A 27500-nucleotide genomic window follows, 5' to 3' on the forward strand; every position below is an offset into this window, starting at 1 on the left:
CATGCTGGAAATCTTTGGGTCGTTTGGTGGGCCATAGACGAAAGTTATCGGCAGCGCGTGGTCCCTCTATGTTTTTTTTTCTTTTTGCCAGAGACGCCATTTGAAATAATTGGGAATTTCTTTTCTTTCATAAGTATTTTTTTTTTTACGGGACAATTTGGAGTGTCTTTTCCCCTTTTAACGTTTCAACAAGCTTTCGCTCTTAACAAGGCCGAGTTTTGTCCACAGTTCCCGACGCCAAAGACACTCCTTCCTTGTAAGCAATTCAAGTAGTAAGGAGAGAGAGAGAGAGAGAGAGAGAGAGAGAGAGAGAGAGAGAGAGAGAGAGAGAGAGAGAGAGAGAGAGAAAGTAATTGAAAGAAAAGTAATTAAAGAACGCTTGATGGCACTTCTTTTCTTCCCCCCCCCCCCACTTTCTGTCTATGAACTCAGCTTCCTCTTACTCATGTTTGTGTGTGTATAGCTTGCGCGCCCCCGCGCACGCTTGCCCACCCGAGGTATGTACACACTAATTGTCTGGAGTGTTTGCTCTCTTTTATGATATCACTTCGTCTCGTTAGCTCTGGTTTTGAAGGTTTTTTTTTTCTTGTTTGTTAAGTGTGTTTGTTTACGATTGTTTGCGCGCGTGCCATGTTGTCCTTTTTTCTGTCTTGTCATATTTTTTATTTAGTTTTTTTTTTTTTTTTTGCGGAAGATTCCTTTTTCTTGTGCGTTGTCAGGTGCCAGAGGTGAAGGTTAGCTTTGTTTGTTAATGAAAAGGATGAAGAATGTTATTCGTCTGCTTTGTGTTTTTTTTTTGTTTTCATTTGTTTGTTAACTTTTTTAAGGATAACAGTTGGAAGTCATTCTGTGAGGAGAAAGGATGGAATGCGCTAGATAACTAACCCGCTGGAAAACTCTTCAGTGACACAGATATTCTCGAAGTGATTGGATGATAGTCTCTCTCTCTCTCTCTCTCTCTCTCTCTCTCTCTCTCTCTCTCTCTCTCTCTCTCTCTCTCTCTCTCTCTCAGTAACAATCCCTCAAACCCGCTGACCATTTGTCAAGTATCTGGTAGTGATTCTGTCTAAAATAAAAAATAAGTATTCTTAAAAAAAAGAGATTATGCAAATCACCCGACGACATCTCCCTCCTGTCGTGCTTGTAGACAGGTGCGCATACCGTTAAGGGAGGGGGCGGGGGAAGGCCTTACTTTAATCACGTACTCTTACCTGGCCTTTCCATTCCCAAGCTTATTGTTTGTTTTGACGCATCTTTGGTCAAGGAAAGATGCCCTTCTCTCTCTACAGCTAATCTATCAGCTTTAACAAACTCTACAGGAGAGGAGGGAGGGGCCCAACCCCCTCCCCCTCCCCCAGCCTGTGAGGGGGAGGGGGATCGATAACCCACGGTGCTGGTTGGGTAAGGGGGCGGAGTGGTCTCTCTCTCTGGGTTTCTCTAGGGTCTCTCCCACCCTCTCGTCGCCCACGCCGCCCCACCGTCGCATCCATGCCCCCAGGTCTTGTGGGCGGTGGAACCTGGCGGTCAAGGTAAAGTCGTCTGGAAAGGGGAGCGGCGCTCCTCCAGACCAGACGTGAGCCTCCCTTCTCCACTTACGCTTGCCGCTCCTCCTCCCTCCTGACTCCCCCTCCCCTCCTCTCTCCTCGCCTCCCCTTCTCAATCCTTTCTTCTCCCTTCCTTCCGCGAGCAGGGAAATTATGAAGCAGGTTAATTCTTCTCCTTTTCCTTTTCATTTTAGAGTGGCATAATAATAATATATGATTTAATAATAGCTTAATGTTTGAATTCACGAGGAAGCCCACGCGAGTTTTCATGCATTTTCTTCCTTGCATTATATTCTCTTCTCACAGTTTCGTACCTGTTGCGTTTTGCATAGCTCCTGAACTACGTCTTATTTAATTATTTACTTATTTATTTATTTATGTGTTTATTTTAGAACTGAGTCATATACTTCAATGGCTTTAATACTTGTGATTTTACCTTTCGTATGTAATCACAAGACGCAGTCTTTTCTTTTTTATTTTGATTTATTGATTTTTTGTTTTTGTTTTTTTATTTCCTTATAAAGGTTCGTTGTGCTTTATAGCTGCTGTTGCTTGATTGGGTTTCAGCTTCGCGTGTTCTTTGTAATCTAACCCAGGTTTTCATAGAGGGATGAAAGGTCCATGGTTATCGACTGAGAGAGAGAGAGAGAGAGAGAGAGAGAGAGAGAGAGAGAGAGAGAGAGAGAGAGAGAGAGAGAGAGAGAGAGAGAGAGAGAGAGAGAGAGAGATAAATATTGCCCATGGCAGAAGGCAGTGCAGTAATAATTACTGGATAAGCACATAAAGTGAAACTTGAAATATTATGAAGAATATGAGGTGAGATAATATTAAAATGTAGGTGTGTCAGGGTAATTGGCATAGAAATGAAAACTTAATAAAGTGATGGATTTATTTATTTATTTATTTATATATTACCCAGTAAATACAGTTAATAATGATAAGCTGAACAGTTGAATCGGCAATGAAACCTTGAAATTAGAAAAAAAAAAAAAGAATTAGCTTTGGTTTTCAGCTACTTCGGGTGCCGCCTCCTCCTCCTCCTCCTCCTCCTCCTCCTCCTCCTCCTCCTCCTCCTCCTCCTCCTCCTCATCCTCCTCCTCCTCCTCCTCATCCTCCTCCTCCTCCTCCTCCTCTTTCTTCTTCTTCTTCTTCTTCTTCTTCTTCTCATTTTCAAGGAGCTTTCCGTATGCAGGGGCGTCTCCCTGTTTCGTGCCACGAATTTAGACATCCACTCGAAAAGGGTCATAATAGCGCTAGACGTCAAACCAAGCATCGCCTTGAAGGGGAGCATGACCGGAAAAGCCAAGGAAAACTTTCTCGTTTCTCTCTTTCCAAACTTCGTTTGCTGTTCAGTTTGAAAATTTTCCTTCGGGAAATTGTCTAGCAATTAGTTGAAGTATTTTGTTTCTTTTTTCCGGTAATGCGATACTTAACGAATATGTTATGTGTTGCCTTTAGCGGTCAGTGTCTTACTGATGCTGAATTTATCTGTTCAGCAATTTGTATTTACTTACAGAGCTGTCGTGCAGTGTGTAAGAACCTTTTAAATATCATGTGTTGAATAACTTTCATTAGATGTTAATGAGCTCTCTCTCTCTCTCTCTCTCTCTCTCTCTCTCTCTCTCTCTCTCTCTCTCTCTCTCTCTCTCTCTCTCTCTCTCCTTAACTTAAATAAAATAAAATAGGCTTCTACCTCAAACGTAAATTCGCTCTTGTCTTTTAATCAACTCTCTCTCTCTCTCTCTCTCTCTCTCTCTCTCTCTCTCTCTCTCTCTCTCTCTCTCTCTCTCTCTCTCTCTCGTCTTAAGTAAAATAGATTTCTATCTTAAACGTAACTTCTCTTTTGTCTTTTAATCAAGTCTCTCTCTCTCTCTCTCTCTCTCTCTCTCTCTCTCTCTCTCTCTCTCTCTCTCTCTCTCTCTCTCTCTCTTATATAAAATAGGATTCTCTCTTAACTGTAATTTCTATCTTTACTTTTAATCAAAATTCTCTCTCTCGCTCTCTCTCTCTCTCTCTCTCTCTCTCTCTCTCTCTCTCTCTCTCTCTCTCTCTCTCTCTCTCTCTCTTCCTTTTAAATAAAATAGGTTTCTGTCTTAACCTGAAATTTCTCTCTACTTTTAATCAAGGCATTCTCTCTCTCTCTCTCTCTCTCTCTCTCTCTCTCTCTCTCTCTCTCTCTCTCTCTCTCTGTCGCGTGTGGTCATCTGCATATAGATTTCCCAAGAGATTCGGCCTGGCGTGGTCGTCTTCCGAGGGTGGTCTTCCTTCAACCAGGAATAGGTTACGCGGTCCGAGAAAGGTTCACCGTGTGGTCAAAGCGAAAGTTTATGGGATGAGGCTCAGTGGCGGAGCGACGGGTGTTACATCTGATATCGGAGCGATTTACGACCGATTGTCATGCGAACCGATTTTCGTGGTTGATTGCAACGCTGCATTTTATTTCATTGCTTTTTGGGGCGTTCGGGTTGGGGGTGGGCGCCTGGGTGGGTTGGTGATTGTTTTTGAATTTCCTATCCATCTATCTATTTATCTATCTGATATTGTGTGGTGTATACATAAAAGAAACTTTCACGTCTCAAGTCGTATTTCGAAGGTCAGTGTTATGCTGGCGTTGTGTCCTCCCCAAAAATTATTTTGACCTAGAATTATCAATATCAAATGATTAAGGATGATCCCATTATCATTATCGAAGGATGAAGGATGATCCAAAGGATAACATTTTGTTTCTAAACTCCTCTGTTTAGGTGTATAAAAAAAGTTAAGTATACCTTAGTTTTACCAGTCCACTGAGCTAATTAACAGCTCTCCTAGGGCTGGCCCGATTGATTAGACTTACAGTATTTTACGTGGCTAAGAACCAATTGGTTACCTAGCAACGGGACCTACAGCTTATTGTGGAATCCGAACCACATTATAGCGAGAAATGAATTTCTATCACCAGAAGTAAATTCCTCTAATTCAAAGTGAGGGACTTCCTTGGGCGCTGCGTTCTGTGGACTCTTCTAGCGAACATTGGCTTGAACAGTGGAATCCGCAATTAACCTTGGAGTCATTAAACATTTGTAACCTTGCGTCCTTAAAGTTTTCCCATGAACTTGGTCCTGCATTTGATTTGGAGGCCCTGAATTAGTCCAGAGCTACTTGTAATATCTTCATTAGAAAAATTAGGTTGGAATTTGCTCTGTAATATTTCTATACAACCTAACAAATATCGGCCATCACTTTTCCCCTTTATTTTTGACTCGCCGGCCATTGTCTGGGAAGTATTTTCTTCCCCTCCCCTCCTCTCCTCTTCCCTGTATATTCTCTCGGTTCCTTCGTTTCTTTCACAGCCTGGACAGCCCCTTTCCTTCTTTCATCCAACCACGAACACCATTCCCTGGCCTACTCATCCACCCGTCCCCTGTGTCATCCTATTGGTTCAATTTCCTGGAGTAAAATGGGTTGAACAGGCGTGTGTGTTTGCAGAGAGAGAGAGAGAGAGAGAGAGAGAGAGAGAGAGAGAGAGAGAGAGAGAGAGAGAGAGAGGTGAAGGATTCAAGATATTGAAATGACGATGTAAATAGAGAAATTTTTAAAAAGTTGAATAAAAAGAGAATGCAACCGTGATGAGAGAGAGAGAGAGAGAGAGAGAGAGAGAGAGAGAGAGAGAGAGAGAGAGAGAGAGAGAGAGAAGTACGGGTTTCATAATGTAAATAGAATCATTTAAAGAAAGGTAGTAAAAAGGGAATATAAGAATGTTACGATGTAAATGGAGAGAGAGAGAGAGAGAGAGAGAGAGAGAGAGAGAGAGAGAGAGAGAGAGAGAGAGAGAGAGAGAGAGAGAATGGCACACGAGTCGAAGTTTCCTCTGTCAATTTTATATTCTGGTTTCATTTTTATAAATAACGTGCTTTAAGATATGGTTTTTAAAGGGTATTTTTGTTAAGCGTTTCTTAGTTTTTGCCAAACTTTTATGAGTTTTCCTTATTTTTTTTTATCGTCTCGACTTAGGAAATGAGTATCTTAAGAAGTTTGGAAAAACTTGAGAGAGCAAACTTTGCTGTACACTCTCGGGCGTGTTTTTCAGTGGCATAGTTTCAAGTTTCTATCAAGCATCGGAGAGAGAGAGAGAGAGAGAGAGAGAGAGAGAGAGAGAGAGAGAGAGAGAGAGAGAGAGAGAGAGGGGGCGAGGTTTGAAGATATTGAAATGTCAAACTGTAATTAGAAAACTTTAAATTAACGAAAGGTTATTAAAAAGAGAATGTAACGATGGTAGAGAGAGAGAGAGAGAGAGAGAGAGAAAGAAAGCGATGGTGGTTTCAATATATTGAAAGAAATATCATAATGTAACAGAAGAATTTAAAGAAAGGTTAATAAAAAGAGAATATAAGAATGTAACGATTGGAGAGAGAGAGGGGGGGGGGCGAGGTTTGAAGATATTGAAATATCATATTGTAAATAGAAAACTTTAAATTAAAGAAAGGTTATTTAAAAGAGAATATAACGATGATAGAGAGAGAGAGAGATGGTGGTTTCAAGATATTGAAATATCATAATGTAACAGAAGAATTTAAAGAAAGGTTAATAAAAAGAGAATATAAGAATGTAACGATTGGAGAGAGAGAGAGAGAGAGAAGAAATTTATGGAAATGTTTAAGACGGGGGGGGGGGTTGGAGGAGAACCTTTTTATTGATGGTTTGCGGGAGCAGAAAGAATATGAATGAGAATATTCCAAGTCAGAATTCTCGAGTTAGGAAGCGCTTTCATGCAACATCTGGCATCTCGGGTCTTTACTATTATTTTTATTATATATTATTATTCTGGTTCAAAATATAATGGTCCGGTGTATTCGTGCAATGCGTTGACTCCTCATGCATCTGAAGATCGCCTCCACACGCCCTGTTCCTCAGATGAAGATCATATTAAAGGGAGCAGCCTTTCATCTCTCTCTCTCTCTCTCTCTCTCTCTCTCTCTCTCTCTCTCTCTCTCTGCGCCATCCTTCCATTCTTATTTTCTCCTTTTACTTTTTCCCACCTTTAAATTTTTCGCTTTACATTATCTATCATTTTAATGTCTTGAAACCCCAACTTACTCTCTCCCTCTCTCTCTCTCTCTCTCTCTCGTTACATTCATACATTCTGTGCTTACTTTGCCTTTAAATGTATCTCTTTACATTATCTGTCTTTTAATGTCTTGAACCCCCATTCTCTCTCTCTCTCTCTCTCTCTCTCTCTCTCTCTCTCTCTCTCTCTCTCTCTCTCTCTCTCTCTCGTTCCATTCTTACATTCTCTGTTTATTGTGTCTCACCTTTAAATTTATCTCTTTACATTACCTGGCATTTTAATGTCTTCAAACCCCCTCCCCTCCCCTCCTCTCTCTCTCTCTCTCTCTCTCTCTCTCTCTCTCTCTCTCTCTCTCTCTCTCTCTCTCTCTCTCTCTCTCTCTCTCTCTCCATTATCTTAGCAGTCTTGTTAAACGTTTAGGTTGTTGACATCTGCAGCAGGTAAATGTCTATTCTTTATCATCTTAAAAATGCAATAAATATATTTATCACATAATGTTCCGTTGAAAAGCAATGCAGGTTTATCAGTTTTTTTCCCCGAGTTCTATGTTAGGTTCCATCAACTCTTCAATGCCCTCCCCCCCCTTTTTTATTGTCTCTTATTTTCTTTTTTTCATATCTGTTCAGCTTCTTGTTTTGGTAGGAGTCCTTCTCCTTTTATCCCTCCTTCCATTTCCTTGATGACTTCATCCCCGCCGCTTTCCCTCCTCTTCCCTTCTCCTGTTTATCCCTCATTTTTCAATTACTGTAATGAAGTTTGCACAAGGGCGAGGATAGAGAGAGAACGAGAGAATGAGAGAGGGCTACTCAAGTTACCAAAAGTCGTCTGGTGGACAAACAAGGATTGTCTGATATATATATGTGAGAGAGAGGTCTCCCTTAACTTCTTCCTCCTCCTCCTCCTCCTCCTCCTCCTCCTCCTCCTCCTCCTCCTCCTCCTCCTCCTCCTCCATCGCCCGCCCTCTCCACGCCCCCAGATGCTTGCATTAATGATAGCGTCCCAAGTATTTTTACTGACCGCTGCTGAAGTCGCTGTTAGGTAAATTGGTTTGGCTGTGTGTTTAGGGAGACATATTTTGGCGGTCGTCACTCTGTGATTTTATTCTGGCATTATTCTGTATATGTATATATATATATATATATATATATATATATATATATATATATATATATATATATATATATATATATATATATATATATATATATATATATATATATATATATATATATATATATATATAGTATTTCGTTTCTTTCTGTATTTCTACAGGAAATATCGCCGTAAAGCCAAGTTCATGTAATATAGTTGTTGACTCGTCGAGTCTGGTGTAATAATAGTATAAATAGTAATTTTTTTTTTACTTATAACGTCTTTTTCGATTGATTTCCTCATGATCTGTTTTCTGTTTTTCAGTGGAAACCTATTTCTGTTCGACAACTCAATCTCTCTTATTTTTAAACAATAATTGCTGTACTGAAATAGATATTCCTTGAAACAGCTCTTTAGTTTTGAAATATGATATTAACTCTCTCTCTCTCTCTCTCTCTCTCTCTCTCTCTCTCTCTCTCTCTCTCTCTCTCTCTCTCTCTTTAGTATGATCTATTTTCTATTTTTCAATGGAAATCTATTTCTTTTCGACAGCTCTGTCTCTCGTATTTTTAAACATTAATTGCGGTACTGAAATAGATAATCAGTGAAACAGCCCTTTAGTTTTGACATATATTAACTCTCTCTCTCTCTCTCTCTCTCTCTCTCTCTCTCTCTCTCTCTCTCTCTCTCTCTCTCTCTCTCTCTCTCTCTCTCTCGTAAAGACACTGGAAAATACATGGTGTAACACCACCCCCGATGTGAAAAGAATGACATTTCTTCCGTATCTCTTATTCAGGTCCGACCTCTTACTGCTTTGCTGTCGAAGTCTGGGGTTTGATTTCATTATTATTTTATCCTTCTTCTCTGATTCTTTTTTCTTTCTCTTTTTTTAATCATGTGGGATGGTCATACGTCAGTATTTTTAATAATTTACAAGTTTCCAATTCCGTTTCATAGCATTACAACAGCTACTACTTAAGTAATCGAGTAATTAATTTACAAGTTTCCAATTCCTCTTCATAACATTACAGCTGCTACTACTTAAGTAATCGAGTAATTAATACCTTTTGAATGAGCACTTGACTCATTCTGTTATGACATTTTGTGGATGACAACTAAATGAGTGAGTATCTATGATGAGAAATTTAGTTGCTTCTTAGATTATTAGAAAGAACTTATTTGGGGCAGATGCCTTAAGTGTTGTATATATTGTACATGAATGTACAGATTACATATTCGAACACTTACACAATATTAAAAATGTGAAATATAGTAGTAGAATAATGAGATCAATTTGCACACACACACACTTTATATATATATATATATATATATATATATATATATATATATATATATATATATATATATATATATATATATATCATATGTTTGTGCTTTTGTATGTGAGTGAGTAAACGTAAGAGCGTGCCTATGTCATCAGTTACATTGAAAGAGGAGCACGATAAATAAAGTCAGGCCATTATTCCAAATTAAATAACCGTTTTGGATAGAGCAAGGCTCATATTAATCTCCTTCCTTGTGCCACCTGCCCCCCCTCCCCTCCCCCATCCCGCTCCTACTACCCCCTTCTCCCTTCCCTCTCTCCCCTAATCCGCCGGTCTTTGGCGACGCCGGGCCGTCGTTAAGTGCTCTGTATAAAACTGACCTGACCCTCTCGCCTTCCATCCATCTTTGGCCCGCATCTAAACTACACTTGATGGCCCGTAATGCACTCACTGACACGCACGCACGCCCTTGGGAGCCATGGGGTGGTGGGGTGGGGCGAATAGGGTGAGGGATGAGGGGGTAATTCCTCTCTCTCTCTCTCTCTCTCTCTCTCTCTCTCTCTCTCTCTCTCTCTCTCTCTCTCTCTCTCTCTCTCTGCTGGGAACCGTCGACTCTGTATGTATTTTTAGGCGGCGATAAAGCTGTATTTTTGGAAGACTCCAGGTAATCGCGCAGTCATTTTGTAATTAGTTTTCTCGTAAGTTTATCTTGGGGTGTTGGTGTGATTACTATTTTTTTTTTTTTTTTTTTTGCCAACAGACAGGTGTTATTCTTATTGGTTTCTTTTTCTACTCCTTTTTGTTTTCATCGTTCTGTTTTTGGAAGGCGTGTCTTCCTGGGGAGGATTAATGTTCACTGACGTGGTATTAACTTGACACCGGCGCGCTCCACCTTGTCTCCCATAAGGATATTCGGAAGTTGTGAAATTGCTTAACACTTATATTCTAAAATGGGTTGCAGTCATAAACAGCAGTAAAATAAGTGATGCCACTTATTTGTGCTCTTCATTATAAAAGTCAAGCATTAATTTATTTTTTAAATTACAAATATCCCAAGTTTGGAAGAATCGTGTGTTAAACAATAAGTGGGGATCTAACTCTGTAATTCCGTTGCTATTGTTCCTTTTTTGGGGAAAAAATTTCATATATTTTAAGTGCTCTTGCTAAAATATATATACATATATGTATGTATGTATGTATGTATATATGTATAATTATATATATATATATATATATATATATATATATATATATATATATATATATATATATATATATATATATATATATGGCATCGTGCTTACCCCATACAAAAATGGGAAAAAAGCACGTTAAAGAAGAAGAAGAAGATGTATGTATTTTACAAGGTGCACTAGGAGATATGAAATTTTTCCCCATGTGTGTGTGTATATATATATATATATATATATATATATATATATATATATATGTATGTATGTATATGTATATAAATTATATAACACATATGGACCTATCACCCAGTGACCTCGTTTGCGCTGAGCTGTATAAAAGGTAAAAAGGCTGTCACAAAATCTAAATAGCTGGGGATATATGGATTTTCTCGCATGATTCAAAACTGCGATAAATAGCCTTTTCAGTGTTAGGGCCTATATATGTTTAATACTATTTATGATAGCCATCGCAAAGGAAAGCATATTTCATAACTATTGAATCGCTGTGTGTTGATATTTAAAATAAATTCATTTTATACCGATGATTGATTCCATCAATAGCTTGGGACCAAGAATAATTTGGCCGTTTACATCATACCTAATTATTTCACCTACTTTCAGTACAGTTTGCTTAAGTTACATTAGATATAGTTTAAGAATCACTTAAATTTTGTTGTTTTAGGTATCGTTCTCTCTCTCTCTCTCTCTCTCTCTCTCTCTCTCTCTCTCTCTCTCTCTCTCTCTCTCTCTCTATATATATATATATATATATATATATATATATATATCTATATATATATATATATATATATATATGCAAAGTATTGTGAATTGGGCAATAGACGTTAATTTTGTCTTAAATTTAACGAATATAAAAAAAAACCCGTGTATATGACATAAATTCTTATATAAATTATATATATATATACATATATATATATATATATATATATATATATATATATATATATATATATATATATATATATATATATTTATACACATTTACATACATAGATACATTCTTGCACGTGCATATATATTTACATACATAGATACATTCTTGCACGTGCAACGAATGCAAATCTTTTGTTTTCACTGAAGTCTTCAAAGGAACCTATAAGAGAGAGAGAGAGAGAGAGAGAGAGAGAGAGAGAGAGAGAGAGAGAGAGAGAGAGAGGCCTTGAAGGAGAAACTTCCTTTTGACTCGTGTTCGTCATATGAGAAAGGAAATGTGAACTGGTTTTCTTCACGGAAAACTGCTTCGTTATACAACATCAAAGGGATTTAGTTTTGAATGAGTCACCTTGACTAACCAGACCATTTTTCATCGTCGTTTGCTTTGGACCCCCGTTCGTTCGTTTGTTTATGGCCTTTCAATCGTTCAGTTTTCTTGATTATTTCTTTCTTGATTGCTTGTTTTCAATCGTTCAGTTTTCTTGATTGTTTCTTTCTTGATTGCTTGTTTCTTTGGTTGGTTTTGATCTGTCGCCATTGTGCTGGTTTTGAATTCTGCATTAAATACTTTTTTGGTATTTATTTGAAAAATATCTCCTGTATGGTTAAATGCTTTTACCCTTTTCAGAGTTCGTTGTCGTCATTATTTGTTTTATTTGTTGGTTTTGATATGCAGCCATTGTGGGGCTTTTAATTGTTCTATTTATGCACTATATTTACATCTAGCTAGAAAATGAGTCAGGACTTTTGTTATTTACTGCTCAAGGTTCTACAGCTTAATTTTTGAAATGCTCTCAAGCTTAAGTACTGTTTGCTACACCTAAGACTCTGTTACACGAAAATCTTTTATTTGGTTAAATTCTCTTAATCGTTAGTTTTCTTCATTATTGTTTTCTTTGATATGCCGCAGTTGTTCCACTTGTAAATGCTCTATTGTTAATACTATTTTTATATTTAATTAAAAAAAAAACTTTATGGAGGGTTAAATAATTTTACCCATACTTGTAAGAATAAGGTCACTGAAATTTGAAATTTGAAATAGTTACAAGGCTTCCTTCATATTAGTTTAAATAAGACGTCATATTTCAATAAGAGATTTTATTACGGGCGTATGTAAACAATACCTGAAAACATCAGTTAACCCTCCCCTGATAAAATCTCGTTCCCACTCATAGACTTCAGGTCCTAGCAACTCTCTCTCTCTCTCTCTCTCTCTCTCTCTCTCTCTCTCTCTTTTGTAAAGTCTGAATTTATTTGTACTGTTGAATATTTTTCGTAATATTAGGTAAATGGAGTTGAGTACATAGCCCTCTCTCTCTCTCTCTCTCTCTCTCTCTCTCTCTCTCTCTCTCTCTCTCTCTCTCTCTCTCTCATTTCTGTAAAGTCTGAATTTTATTTTTTGTACTGTTGAACATGTTTCTTAGTAATAAGTAAACGAATTTGAGTGTGGTTATCTAATAGGTTACAGAGTTCTCTCTCTCTCTCTCTCTCTCTCTCTCTCTCTCTCTCTCTCTCTCTCTCTCTCTCTCTCTCTCTCTCTCACACACACACACATTTCTGTAAAGTCTGAATTTTATTTTTTGTACTGTTGAACATGTTTCTTAGTAATAAGTAAACGGATTTGAGTGTGGTTATCTAATAGGTTGCAGAGCTCTCTCTCTCTCTCTCTCTCTCTCTCTCTCTCTCTCTCTCTCTCTCTCTCTCTCTCTCTCTCTCTCTCTGTGTGTGTGTTCGTGCAAGTCTCGAGACGACATCCTCTCGCGTCGATTAGCCGAATATACCTGGAAATCCTACGATGAATCCGAGGATGTGGAGAAAACGTCAATTGCATTTAATCTGCATCCAGCGGCGCGTGTATTGGAAGGGGCTCGCCTTGTTTTTAATTGGAAGAATATCGCTCCCGGGATCGCAATTTGCATTTAAATGAACTTTGTGTCCGCTCGAGGGGGTGGGAAAATAACCATCTCTCTTTTCCAAGTCCGAAGAGGTTGCAGGATGAGTTCAGTTGCTGAGATGTTTACTTTTTTTTTTTTTTTTTTTTGCCCCTCCTTCGTGTACTCGTTTCCCTAAGTGACTGTTGCAGATTTAAATATTTATTTCCCGCCTGTTGGTGTGTTCGGGAGCTATCGTGCGGGCTCTCTCTCTCTCTCTCTCTCTCTCTCTCTCTCTCTCTCTCTCTCTCTCTCTCTCTCTCTCTCTCTCTGAGTCCTCTAATGTGTTTCGTAATGGTAAGTAAATGGAGTTGAGTTTGATTATCAGATAGGGTACCCAGCCGTATACCATCTCTCTCTCTCATTTTTGTAATGCCTGAATTTATTTGTAGTTAAATATATTTAGCAATAATAAGTATATGGAGTTGAGTGTGATTATATAATAGGGTACCTAGCCTTATTCTCTCTCTCTCTCTCTCTCTCTCTCTCTCTCTCTCTCTCTCTCTCTCTCTCTCTCTCTCTCTCTCCAGCTTTAGAGGTCAGTGCTTCTTTTCTCTAATGTCTGAATTTATGTGTGCAGTTTAATATGTTACGTAACGTGTTTCGTAATAATAAGTAAATGGTGTTGAGTGAGGTTATGTAATACTGTATCAGGCCGTATACCGTTTTTGCCGAAGGGAAGCTTTCTTTTCCCTTGATTAGTTTTCCTTGTTATTATTTTTATTCTTGTGTTTTTCTTCCTCAGTATGAGATATTTTGGAAGATTGCTCCCAAGTTTGAAAGTTTGACAAATTTAATTAAAACTTTCATTTTGGAAAGAAATATGTTTTGACGTAATTAGGATATGATGAAAGTAGGAAAGTTAATGCTTTTGAAGTTTAAAGAGACGAGGGAGACTGTGTGTGTGTGTGTGGTTAGTTTTAATATTATATTATTCAGTCGTCCTTCTGTTTTTTATCACTGTTATCTTGACTGCATCCAGTTTAATACCAGTCACTCAGTTCGTCTGTCTTCCACTCTTAAACCCTCAGATTTATCATGACTGTACCCAGTTGAATACTGTCATGCAATCTGCCAGTCTCCACTCTTAACCCCTCAGATTTATGACTGTATCCAGTAGAATACAGTCGTGCAATGTTTTAGTCTTCCACGCTTAAGCCCTCAGAGTTATGACTGTATCCAGTTGAATACAGTCATGCAATCTGCCAGTTCTCCACCCTTAAGCCCTCAGAGTTAGTATGACTGTACCCAGTTGAATACAGTCATGCAACCTGTCAGTTCTCCAGCCTTCGCCCCCTCAAAGTTATGACTGTATCCAGTCGAATAGAGTTAGTATGACTGTACCCATTTGAATACAGTCATGCAATCTGTCAGTTCTCCAGCCTTCACCCCTCAAAGTTATGACTGTATCCAGTCGAATACAGTCATGCAATCTGTCAGTCCTCCACTCTTAAGCCCACAGAGTTATTATGACTGTACCTAGTTGAATACAGTCATGCAATCTGTCAGTCCTCCAGCCTTCACCCCTCAGATTTATCGGCTGCCACTCCAACTTCGATACGTTGCCGTGCGAATTCCAAATCGCAGCAGACAATAATAAACCCATTAACGAAGTCACTGACATCCACAGCCATGCAGACACATCAGACGTAACGACACAGATAATTAATCTCGGAAGCAGTGACATCCGTCTCCGAGAAGGGTGGTTCCCACGGATCGAGGTCCTCCCTATTGGATCAAAATTCTCTCGGGTTCGAAACTCCTCTGTTGGATTTAGATTCCCTCATTTGGATCAGAATTTTTTCGTTTTCTGTAAAGTGCCGGCTTTGTCTGTCCGTCCGCAATTTATTCTGTTCGCACTTTTTTTTCTGTTCGCACTTTTTCTGTCCGGCCTCAGATCTTAAAAACTACTGAGGCTAGAGGGTTGCAAATTGGTATGTTGATCATTCACCCTCCAGTCATCAAACATACCAAATTGCAGGCCTCCAGCCTCAGTAGTTTTTTACTTATTTAAAGTTAAAGTTAGCAATAATCGTGCTTTTGGCAACGCTATAGGATAGGCCACCACCGAGCCTTGATTAAAGCTTCAGTGGGCCGCGGCTCATACAGCACTATATGGAGGCCACCCAAAGACAGAGCTTGATTATACTCTGTAGCGGCTGTGCAGAAAACTCGATTGCGCCGAAGAAAATTCGGCGCATTTTTTACTTTTTCTTTAGATTGCATTTCCGCCTGATGGATAAAAATTCCTTCTATTGGTTCGAAATTGTCTCTTTTGTAACACAACATCCTCTTTGGATTAGCCAAAGGGTAGAATGGATCAAAATTTCTATCCTTAGAAACAATTATTATTAGGAAACAAGTTTCCTCTTTATTATAATTCTCTCTGGACCGACATTCCTTTTTAGGATCATAATTTCCTCAGCGGGATGGAAATTGTTTGTTTAGATCGAAATCATTCAGATGACTGCATTTTCCATAGCTAGATAATGAACACTCTGGACCAGAGTTGTTTAAAAATTTACCATAAAGATTTTGTCTGTTCCCCTTATTTACGTATTTTTGAAAAAAAAAAAAAAGGTATCTCTTTTGTGTTCTTTCTTTCTTGTACAGAAAATTAGAGATTTCTGTATGTTGTACGTTTCATAATTCTCAATTTGTTTCCCTGGGGAAAGGGATAAAGAATAACTTAACTAAACTGAATGCGTATGAGAATATCCTCCTCTTTAGCTTTTAATGCAGTGTGCTTAACATAAGGTAAGCGTCCATTTTTCATGGGAAGAAATTCTTTCTCGCTCGCTGTCTGTCTCTTTGTTTGTGTATATATATACATGCATACAAACATTCATTATACACACATGTATGTATATATATATATATATATATATATATATATATATATATATATATATATATATTTATATTTATATAACATATATGTGTATATATGTATATATATATATATATGTATATATATATATATATATATATATATATATAAAGTATGCGTGTGTTTGTGTTTGTGTAAAAATATAATTTTACCAGTCACCTTGGAAGTCACTTGTGTAACTTGCTCGCTTGAATATCTCCGTCAAATATTAAAATTATATGAAAAATAGCAAGCGTATAAAAAGAACTAAAGTGAAGAAAAAGCCCTAGGGAGGAAAGTGAAAATATGACGCTATTTTTTTTCTGGCCGAGAACGTAAATCCTGTTATGCTTGTGTTAACGCAAAACCAAGCCGAGATGGCTTTTGCGGTTGCTCTAAATTTTGCAACAACCTGTGGTGGTAGGAGAAGGTGATGGAAGATTGTTCAAGGCTGCTTGCGGGTCTTAAAATTGTTGGGAATATACGTGCATTTAGTCACAGAGAGTCAACATTTTTTTAGCCCTTTTTTTTTTTTTAAACCGTTTCTGTCATATTAATCCCGCGTTTTAAGTAGAAATCGCTCTTTAGAAAATGTTGGTAATTATAAGTTTCTTCAAATATGTGGTGTGATTTGATCGAATCTGCTTTTAAATGTATGAACAACACGTGACGGGCTCTGCATGAAAATGGTGTATCCCAAGCACATTTCAAGACGTTGACTTCGGCAACCCTGCAATTTTATTTTGAACATATTTTTTTTTCACAGTCTCTCAACTCGATAGCATTATTCACAAACATAACGTATGTGTGAGAGAGAAATGTGGGTAATTCAGTGAGCTTTCATCGTAATAATCAAGTACTTATATGAAATATAACGATGTTGTTCGGACATGTTACATTCAACCAATCATCGTCAAGGTACCGCCCACTTTTAAGTGCATTTTCTCTAGAATAAAAAAAAATATAATATAACGTTTTGGATTTTTTCGCATGTTTTATATGATTTGATCAGATTGATTGTGTTATTGTTCCTTTTAGTTTTCTGTAAAAGAAAACTAGTGTCTCGGCTTTGTCTGTACGTTCGCATTTTTTCTCTCAGCACTTTATTCTGTCCGCTCTCGGATCTTGAAAATTACTGAGGCTAGAGGGCTGCAAACTGGTATGTTGATCACCCTCCCCCCAATCATCAAACATACTAAATTGCAGCCCTCTAGCCTTAGTAGTTTTGATTTTATTTAAGGTTAAAGTTAGCCATAATCGTGCTTCTGGCAACGATATAGGATAGGCCACACCGGCCCGTGGTTAAATTTTCTTGGGCCGCGGTTCATACACCGAGACCACCGATAGATAGATCTATTTTCTGTGGCCTTGAGTGTACGCTGTAGCGGCTTCACAGAAAACTGGATTGCGCCGAAGAAACTTTGGCGCATTTTTTACGTTTTATGTTTATCACTGCTTTAGTTCACATTAATTTTGTAGCTTTATACAATACAGAATTGCTAAACGCGAAAGAGAGAATTGTAACAATTTTCATTTTCATTTCTGGATCCATTCAATTTTATAGCCTTAGTAGACCGTTGGAAATAACAAACTTAATGAAGGTAAAGTACGAATCACGTCAAAGGACCGAGTTACGTCACTGGCCTGACCCCCCCCCCCCCTTCTTGGTCTGAAAATAAAATTCAGCAGTCATCGAGAGGAAAAACCAGTAAAAAGAAATATTTTACCCAAAAAAGACTACGACATATATACATAAGCCCCTACGTGCATGTGTGTGCGTTCAATGGTTTCCTTTGCAAGCAGTTTTGGGAACGAGGCTAATCGGTATTGGATAAGAAGCTAAGAGCAGGACAGAGGAGATGGAAGGAATTTCCTGGGTACGAATGTTTGCGCTAAAAGTTGTACGGTTTCAGCGAAACCAAAAAATGTTCGTGTACTGTCAGGGAAAGCTCTTTTTGGGAAGAAGATCCCGTTACTATATTGGGGGAAATTCTCTCTCTCTCTCTCTCTCTCTCTCTCTCTCTCTCTCTCTCTCTCTCTCTCTCTCTCTTCTCTAGTTTCTTCTCGTCATTGAGGCTTTAAACTCTCTCTCTCTCTCTCTCTCTCTCTCTCTCTCTCTCTGAGAGATTTCTCGTCATTGAGGCTTTAAACTTTCAGGATGAAAGGATAACATATGTGGCCTAACTGTTCAAGGGTGTTTTATGCCTAGAATACCGTATATTTTTATTCGAATATGGTACAGATTTTTTTTTTTTATGTAACCCGTAGGGGCTTTGGGTGGCTTTATCTTTTATCCAGTCGAGAGATACAGTGCTTATAGCATGTGTGGTTGCTGGTGGTAAAATATATTTATATATATTATAATATATGTGCATATAAAATATATAATATATGTATACTGTATATATTATATATTATATATATATATATATATATATATATATATATATATATATATATATATATATATATATTATTGTGTATATGTATATATATATATATATATATATACATGTATGCATATTAAATAAATACCTTCTCAAAGAGTGGTGTTTGGGATGTTGAAGGAAATTCTCTCTCTCTCTCTCTCTCTCTCTCTCTCTCTCTCTCTCTCTCTCTCTCTCTCTCTCTCTCTCTCTCTCTCTCTCTCTCTCAAAGATCACTGAGGAATTATTCCTCCTTGTCTTTGTTTCACGACAATGGCGCTAGATTTAATTACTTTCCAAAGACTTCGCGTATGAATGACTCATGAAGATTTCGTGGAATTGTCCAAGTAGGTCTTGCTTCTGTGTGCATGACGGTAATTTCGTGCTCAACCTGATTTGGGCCGGAACTAGAACGTTGGGGACAGTAAGCGAGGAGTTAAAAATATTGGCCTTGCGTGTCTAAGGTTGATATGAGTTAAGAATTTTTTCTTCCCATTGGGTGGTGTTTTCTCTCTCTCTCTCTCTCTCTCTCTCTCTCTCTCTCTCTCTCTCTCTCTCTCTCTCTCTCTCGTTGGGTCAGTGATGAAGACTCGATATTTCATACTTATGTGCGTTTACAGTCCATAGCCTGTATGAGTGGGTAGTACCATTTGTTTGTTTTCATAGTTATTTATATTTGTTAAGCGTATAGTTCAGTCGTTTACACCTTCGTAGATGTGGTATTTAGGAATTTGATACCTTTGAAATGTTGTCACTCTGTGCATTAAAAGACAAAGGTGGTTTTATATTTAATGAACAGATATTATTAGATCATTTTCCATTGACAGACTTAATAGATAAAGTATTAATGCCTTTGAAATATGTTCCCACTTCGCATTGAAAGGCAATTGGTAGTTCGAATTAAAAATGTATTATTAGATAATTTTCTATCGACGGCATATCAGTTCCAATACCTTTTCCCCTGTCATGGCATATCACCATCAATCAAACGGGCCTTAAGTGGGTTGGCCGGTAGTGTCCGTTCCCTTCCGTGTTTCTGTTTTGGTATGTTGTTCTTATCCACGGTGACGGGGTGACTGAGAGTATCTAGTTTTGTCGACAAAGTATCGCTGTGTGTCTAAAGCTGATTTAGAATAGTAGGGTAAGAATGCCGCTTTATGTTGCATTTTTTATTTTTTATTTTTCCAAATTTCAAAGGAGTCTATTAATATTTTACGGTATTAGTTTGTTAAGCAGACTCAAAGCTTAAAATTAAGAAATTTAATTGTGTATTGTGTCAGGCCTTGCAGCGCTGTTGGTGGATCCTTCTGACAAACTGTACGGCTAGCGTGCTATCCCCGAAATGGGAGAGGAAAGATGGCATGGCCCTTCTCACAAACTGTATGGCTAGCGTTCTATCCCCGAAATGGGAGAGGAGAGATGGCATGGCCCTGTTCCTTGAGAATCCTGTTTGTTTCTGTGACTTAGCTGTTAGTCAAGGGTTGTGAGTCGCAGTTTATTGAAAGAGAGAAAAAACTAAAAGCATGAGTGTTCTGTACTTCGTCAGATTGTATACTATCAAAAAACGAGGTAACCCTCTCTCTCTCTCTCTCTCTCTCTCTCTCTCTCTCTCTCTCTCTCTCTCTCTCTCTCTCTCTATATATATATATATATATATATATATATATATATATATATATATATATATATATATATATAAAGAGAGAGAGAGAGAGAGAGAGTTGTGTTCCAGGGTTATCAACGTAAAGTGGAATCTCTTTGCACGAATCATAACTTGTCTAGAAAAAGATATCATTAGTTGGCCTTGGCTGTGGGAGTTCGATGGCCCTTTACAAGTCGTTGGGTTTATTGGCATGCTCTTTGTTTTAACAAGTTGAGGAAACAGTTCCATTCGATTAAGCTGGCATGCCGCTTCTGCTTCGTAAGCACGCAAAACCAAATGCTCTCGAGGGCGGTGACCCACTTGAGGAATTTCTCGGAATTCCCATTTCGGCCGACTTGCCCACGAGAAGCAAAATCATGTCTCGGGGGTAAATATCTGTAAAATATCGCTGACCTAAAAAGGCCACGCGAATACCTCGCATCGAGTGTCTTCCGTGACCTGATAACGTGTTCGTGATCGTATGTCCTTTGTCGTGCTTTTCGTGCTTGCTTGTTCCTGCACTGCTTTGCGATTTGCAACAGGTTGGAATGGTAGTAGTAGCAGTGCTTTCACGCACTTGAGAAAGTCCTCCGAGAATTGCTCTATTTGTTTTTAAGTGTTCGACGAAGCATTGTCGGTGATTTAAATCTGTCGTAATTTGTTTTCCGAAATTTTCTGAGAAGTTTCGTGATGAAAGAGGGTCACTGAACTCTTGTTTGAAGCTTGGCTGGTTTGCTTTGTTTGATTCGATTGTACTTCGTTTCTTTTAACACGTTTGATTGCTTTCATTTCTTCTCTCTCTCTCTCTCTCTCTCTCTCTCTCTCTCTCTCTCTCTCTCTCTCTCTCTCTCTCCCTCCCTCCCTCCCTCCCTCCCTCCCTCCTCCTCCTCCTCCTCCTCCTCCTCCTCCTCCTCCTCCTCCTCCTCCTCCTCCTCCTGGTTATTATTATTATGATTATTATTACTATTATTTGCCAAACCATTGAAGAATTAATGTTTTTTTTTCTTTGGCTACCTCTGCAAACACACTTGAACTATCTTTAACAGAAGGGGCTGTTTCCCTTGCAGTTGGAAGACTGCATTAGAACTCACTGACTACATCGGCTGAGTGTGAACTGTGCAGGTCACTCGTTCGGTAAACGGGAGGTCCTGTCACTCCTCCAGCCTACTACAAAACCGATCTGTTAATAATTACGTGGCGTCGCAATGCTGCAGGCACCATACGCGCGAGGGAGCGAAGGGATTTAATTGCCATTCCATTTACTCCCTCGGTTATTTGTGAAATATTTCACACTCCTGGAGGGCGTGAGAGCAACAGCTGGTCAGGAGGAGGAGGAGGAGGAGGACCTGTATGAGTGTGTTCCGCTTTGTGTTCCGTACACTAGGCTTTTGGGCGGAACATTTCGACTTTCCCCTCGCCCAGAAATCACTGCGACAGCTTGCCAAAGGGGAAACCTTCGCTTTGTGTGCTCTTTTTTTATTTTATTTATTTCTCTCTCTCTCTCTCTCTCTCTCTCTCTCTCTCTCTCTCTCTCTCTCTCTCTCTCTCTCTCGTTGTTGGTGCTGCTGAGGGCGGTTTCCATTTCATGGTTCGTTTTCATGGCTTCAAATCATGCATGCGAAGTTATGGGAGGTGATGTGTAACTTCATCACCATTATTATTATTATTATTATATTATTGTACTCGATGAATAAAATTTTTATGGTCACTGTTATTACTGTATTTGTAGTTGATATAAGTAGTGATAGTAGTGGTAACGCCGACATTAAAAATATTATTATTTCAAGAACCTTGATGATTATAATAATTTATGATTTCTTTCTTAGAAAAATGAACTGAAACGTGCGATGTTTGTCATGGTATAGAAGTAATTACATATGGCGGCCACCAACTGTTTAGAGGCGTGGGCAAAGTAGGTCGTCACGGGTCAATACCGAAATTTAGGACAGCCGGAGCGTGACACTCGAGTATTATATGGGTACGGAGGTCCGGGATGGATTGTTTTGCGAAGGGGCCCGGGGGGACGCGGGGGTGGGATATAAATGGGGTAAAATTTCATGGAATCGGCAATGAGGCTAGCGTGCAAAATATCGCCTTATGTAAATGTAGGACAACTATAGATCGTAGGTAGTAGGGTTGTGTCTACAAATTAAGATGTTTCCTCACACACACAGAGAGAGAGAGAGAGAGAGAGAGAGAGAGAGAGAGAGAGAGAGAGAGAGAGAGAGAGAACTATACCTAAAAAGATTGTTCCCCTGGTGCTCTCAGTGTTTCTTATTAACCCTTCTCCCTTCACTCATTCCCTCACTTTTCTTTTCCCTTCTCATCTCCAATCCTCATCTAGGCCAGCCTTTCCTTCGTATTAACGCGACTCTAGTGTTAAATGTGGCTCCAGCCTAGATTAAGTCCGCCAGAACGAACGATTAATGACTTTTCGGCAGAGCAAATTAACCGTGCAAAGGTTCCATTATGTTTAATCTTCCCCATCTGCATCAGCTGGCGTTGGCGAACCGCAGAGTCGACCTTGGAGTATGTTCTGGATATTAACTGTACTCTTAATGAAGAGTGTATCGTTGTGGAAAATTAATTGTTTCAATAGTTCAATAACCCATTAGTTGATGAGAGCTGATATTTTGTTTAATGGGTAGGAAGTCTAGCAATTGTTATGTTAATCACTTCAGCGTCTTTAACGACTGCCAATAATTCGCCCCTAGTTTGCCGATCTGACGTAAGCCATTTTTTCCCCATTCTGAGAAAGTTGGCTTCGAAGATTTTGATATTATGCAGAGCTTCTGATTAGCTCATCTTTTGAGGCAATTTGGTTTAAAATTATGACAACACAGACGGCTGAAGTTTTGATATGTTATAGAGTAACAAAAACAGAAACTGGAAAACTCAAAAACTTAAAAAAAAAAAAAAATGGGATATGCCAGTTCGTCAAAACAGGGACGAATTAGTCATCAGGTATTCGGTTTTCGTGGACATTGAATGACAAAAGTCAAAATTTTATTTTTTGTTCGTCTAGAGTTTTCCTTTTTTTTTTTTTTTTTTTTTTTAGATAATGGCTGTACAATAAGTGGAATTATTGTTATTTACTTATATTTCAAGCTGGTATCACATCCTCAGATATCAAAAACTCCAAAAAATTGCTCCGTAAATAAATAGTAAATCATATGATTCATATCATTTGGTCAGGATGCCAAATCCGAAACCATAAATAAAAATCAGAAATTATAAAATGAAAAGCGCTGGCAAGCTTTGATGACAGACAGCAGAGATGAATTATGCAGAGATCATAATTCCTGTATATGATTTGCGAGAGTTTAATAGAACCAGATCATAACTAACTACGTTTGTGTAATTGTTTCCAATATGAAAATCATAGCGCTCACCAGCGGTAATATAAATTGGTCCAAACTTTGATGTGATTAATATTCTCTAGTGTCTGCTCTGTTGATGATGGAAATTTCAGAATACGAGCAATAATAACAACTCTGGCCGCATCACTACCAATTATGGAGATTGGAGTTTTCCTGAGCCAGCCCCTGTCTCTCTCTCTCTCTCTCTCTCTCTCTTCCCCTGTCTCCTCCCCCTTCCCCTATATCAGGAATATCTCCCGTGCAATAAGGAGAGGAAGGAAGCAACCCCCGCTTCCCCCAAGTGTTTGTGTGCCAACCACATGATTATTACCCACGGGGAAAGAATAGGTGGTTTTTGTTGATATGGAGCCTTTGCTATTTCCATTCCAGGAAATCGTCGGTTTGGGATCGAGCTCACTTTTGTATTCCAAGCTATCACCTGCCCCCTTCCCCTCATTCCCCTCCCCATTCTTCTTTCCCCTCATCTGCTTCTATTCCCTTCTCTCTCTCCTCCTCGCTTCGTCTCCATTACCTCTGGGAAGCCGCTTCGAGTGTTTGTTTTTCCTCGTTCTTGAGGTTTTCAAGGGTTCGAGAGATAATTTCTAGTTTTTTTATATATATATATATATATATATATATATATATATATATATATATATATATATATAGCACATTTGTTTCTTAACTTATTTTTCTTAGGTTCTTAAAGTCTTGCGGATAGGTAATGAATGTTAATACTGTTAGGCCAAACTTTTCGAGATTTACTCATGAACTTTCACCATACCTTTAATGTAAATGTGTGTTCTTCGGGCCTCTTTCGTGCCTTGTTTATATTTTGAATGGATGAAAAACGAAATTACCGTTCTCTCTCTCTCTCTCTCTCTCTCTCTCTCTCTCTCTCTCTCAGAATGCTGTATATTATGCCCATTGCTCTTAGGTCATATGCTTCTTATCTATAACCATAAGACCTCAACGACAGCAGACGCTTTTATGCCACCGGTTCCAGTCTGGTGAACCGCGACCGGTTTTATAAACAGTATCCAGGCCCGTATTCCTGCAAATCATAGCAATTCCCAAACGTTCCAGAGTTGAGGATTTGCATGCGCAAACATGCTTGAGGTTATTTCCGGGTTTTGAGGTCAATATCACTTTTTTTTTTTTTTTTTTTTTGTTTTTCAACCAAGAAAAACCATTTGGTATCGAGTAAGGATTGTATACATTTAGTGACTCATGCTGTTTACCGAGTCATTGTTGCCAAGCGAATTGCGTTCATTCTTTCTTGTTCATATTTGACGTAATTGGAGTAAACGCCGTGAGGCGAGTGGCTTCAAGCACGCTGATTATTGGTGTATCGAATAACCTACATTTTTCACCGCTTCTTTAAAAGGTGCGTCAACGCTTATGTCTATCGATTAACGTCACTGTGCCCCGTTGCTGTTCTCATTTTCGCCGAAGCTGCCATGCCATCCCCTCCTCCTCCTCCTCCTCCTCCTCCTCCTCCTCCTCCTCCTCCTCCTTCTTGCCATAACAGTACGTAAAGTTGCACAGTGCTTCGTACGCTGGGCTGTCATTAAAAATATTAATAATAGCATACACAAACTCATGTAAACGTCGTAACCCATGCATACATTCTTAAACGTGGTTTATCGGGAAACTTACAAGACGAAGAATAAACTAGTTGGAATATAAATAGAATGAAGTATAATGCCCAAGAATAACGGTATGTATAAAAGATATGAGATTATAAAAGTAACTATGATGATGTTGTGAGCGTTCATGTTTTTATTATTTTGTATTGCTTTTGGATGCCGTTGTCAATAGGGAAGCTCGGGACGTGGGCGTACATTTTTGTACGTGTACAAAGGAAATGCTACAAAAATGCTATGTTCAATAAGTACAGGACTTAATTACATTTAATTGGAATGATAGGTTTTACCAAGTTAATCGTTTTAATCATGTTATACCGTATGTATATATATATATATATATATATATATATATATATATATATATATATATATATATATATATATATATATATATATATATATATATATATATATATATATATATATATATACATATATATATACATTTTATATATATATATATATATATATATATATACTTACTATATTTCCTTCCTTTGGTTATTATTTAGAGTTAAGGAGTTTTTAAGAAACTTACAGTGTTTCATCTTGATATACGGATTATTCACCATCCACCTCAAACTTAGTAGCTTCTCTCTCTCTCTCTCTCTCTCTCTCTCTCTCTCTCTAGCATCAAAAACTTTATTTAAGAGGCTCAAGGTGGGTATTACGGTCCCTGGTAATGAGCTTGGAAGGAAAGTTAATATCTCATCCAGGAAAGTATACGAAATAAACTTTGCCGTGGAAAGTAGATTGGACCGAACTCGCGACCATTAAACATGGACGAAATAACCAGGCAAGTGAATGGTGTAGAGTTTTTATGGTAGATTTTATGGCCCCATCCGCTTAACCGCTTTCGTAAAGGGAGAAAAAAATTGTATACTACGCATGAATTATGGGCTGTTTGCTTGAATATATGTATACCATTATACGCTTGATTACTTCATGTAGGATGTAGTTTTATAAATGGCTCTTGGACAGAGGAAAACGTATATGTATATATATATATATATATATATATATATATATATATGAATATATGTATACCATTATACGCTTGATTACTTCATGTAGGATGTAGTTTTATAAATGGCTCTTGGACAGAGGAAAACATATATATATATATATATATATATATATATATATATATATATATATATATATATATATATATATATATATATATATATATATATATATATTTATATATATACTTTTATATATATACATATATAGACACATATACATCCATACATATACATATGAATAAAAAAACATTTTCTGTTTTATTTTCACCATTTACACGTTATTTCATATACGCAGTAAACTTAACGTTATCTGTCATTTGTAGCTGTACGATTATTTTGTCTGGTTCCTTTTCTGAGGCTGCAGTTTGAACTCCACCTCACGATTACCCATGATAATCAATGCGATTCCCAGATAATTGATGAAATTGCTTACGTTAAAATAAAACGCTATTCAAATGTGGCATTTATCCCCATTCTTAAAGAAGACAGAAAAATAAACACTAGATTGTTGTGATGCTGTGATTCCTAATTGTAAAGAAGAGGACCGAAGTGCTAAGGTAGTGAATCTCCCCCTTTTAAGCCTTTCCGTTTAGCCTTTCGGATTCGAGGTCCCTCCACTATGTTACTCATCTAGCCAGAGGCTTTCATTAAGGCTACGTTGTAAGTCACCCCTTCCGATCTTCATTCTGTCTCCTCTAGGTATCAGGGGAGGCTTAATAGTAACCGCCAGTAAGGTGTAACCTCTTTAAACTGCCCCAAACCCAAAGGATACACACTCTCTCTCTCTCTCTCTCTCTCTCTCTCTAGAAGCATTTACTAAAAGCGCCGTTCTGATTTTTTCTTAGCAAAAACTTGGTGTTTGGAACAAAAGGATTCGTTCGACAATGACCCTATCGAGATAATAATTCGCTTTTAGGGAGCATCTCTCTCTCTCTCTCTCTCTCTCTCTCTCTCTCTCTCTCTCTCTCTCTCTCTCTCTCTCTCTCTCAGCATTTCTCTAAAGTACCGTTTTTACTGTTCTTTTTATTAGTATAAACTTGGTGCTTGGAACAAAAAAAGGATTTGTTCGACCATGACCCTATCAAGATAATTCGCTCTTATGGTATCTCTCTCTCTCTCTCTCTCTCTCTCTCTCTCTCTCTCTCTCTCTCTCTCTCTCTCTCTCTCTCTCTCTCTTTAGAAGTACTTCTCAAAAGTACCGCTTTTATTCTATTGTTAGTAAAAACTTGGTGCTTGGAACAAAGGATTTGTTCGACAATGACCCTATCATTAAGATAGTAATTTGCTTTTAGGGGCACTCTCCCTATCTCTCTAAGTAATGTTCGCAAATTTCGATTATTCCTAGATCCTTCATCGTGCCGTTTTTGTTTTTGATGAATTGTGTGGTCATGGATACATTAGTTTATATCAGGTATAACAACTGCGGTTTCTTCGGTCAATAATGAAATGAAATTCAAAACTAGATTATGCTCGA

General features: G+C 38.1%; 1 protein-coding gene across 14 annotated transcripts in view; it reads left to right on the plus strand.

Annotated features, from left to right (window-relative positions):
- LOC136838764 (fasciclin-2-like) overlaps positions 1 to 27500 on the plus strand; it is a 267449-nt gene that overhangs the window by 141607 nt on the left and 98342 nt on the right. The gene's annotated exons all lie outside the window — the stretch shown is intronic.

This window comes from Macrobrachium rosenbergii, chromosome 5 (genome assembly GCF_040412425.1).
Source record: "Macrobrachium rosenbergii isolate ZJJX-2024 chromosome 5, ASM4041242v1, whole genome shotgun sequence".
NCBI classification, from domain to species: domain Eukaryota; kingdom Metazoa; phylum Arthropoda; class Malacostraca; order Decapoda; family Palaemonidae; genus Macrobrachium; species Macrobrachium rosenbergii.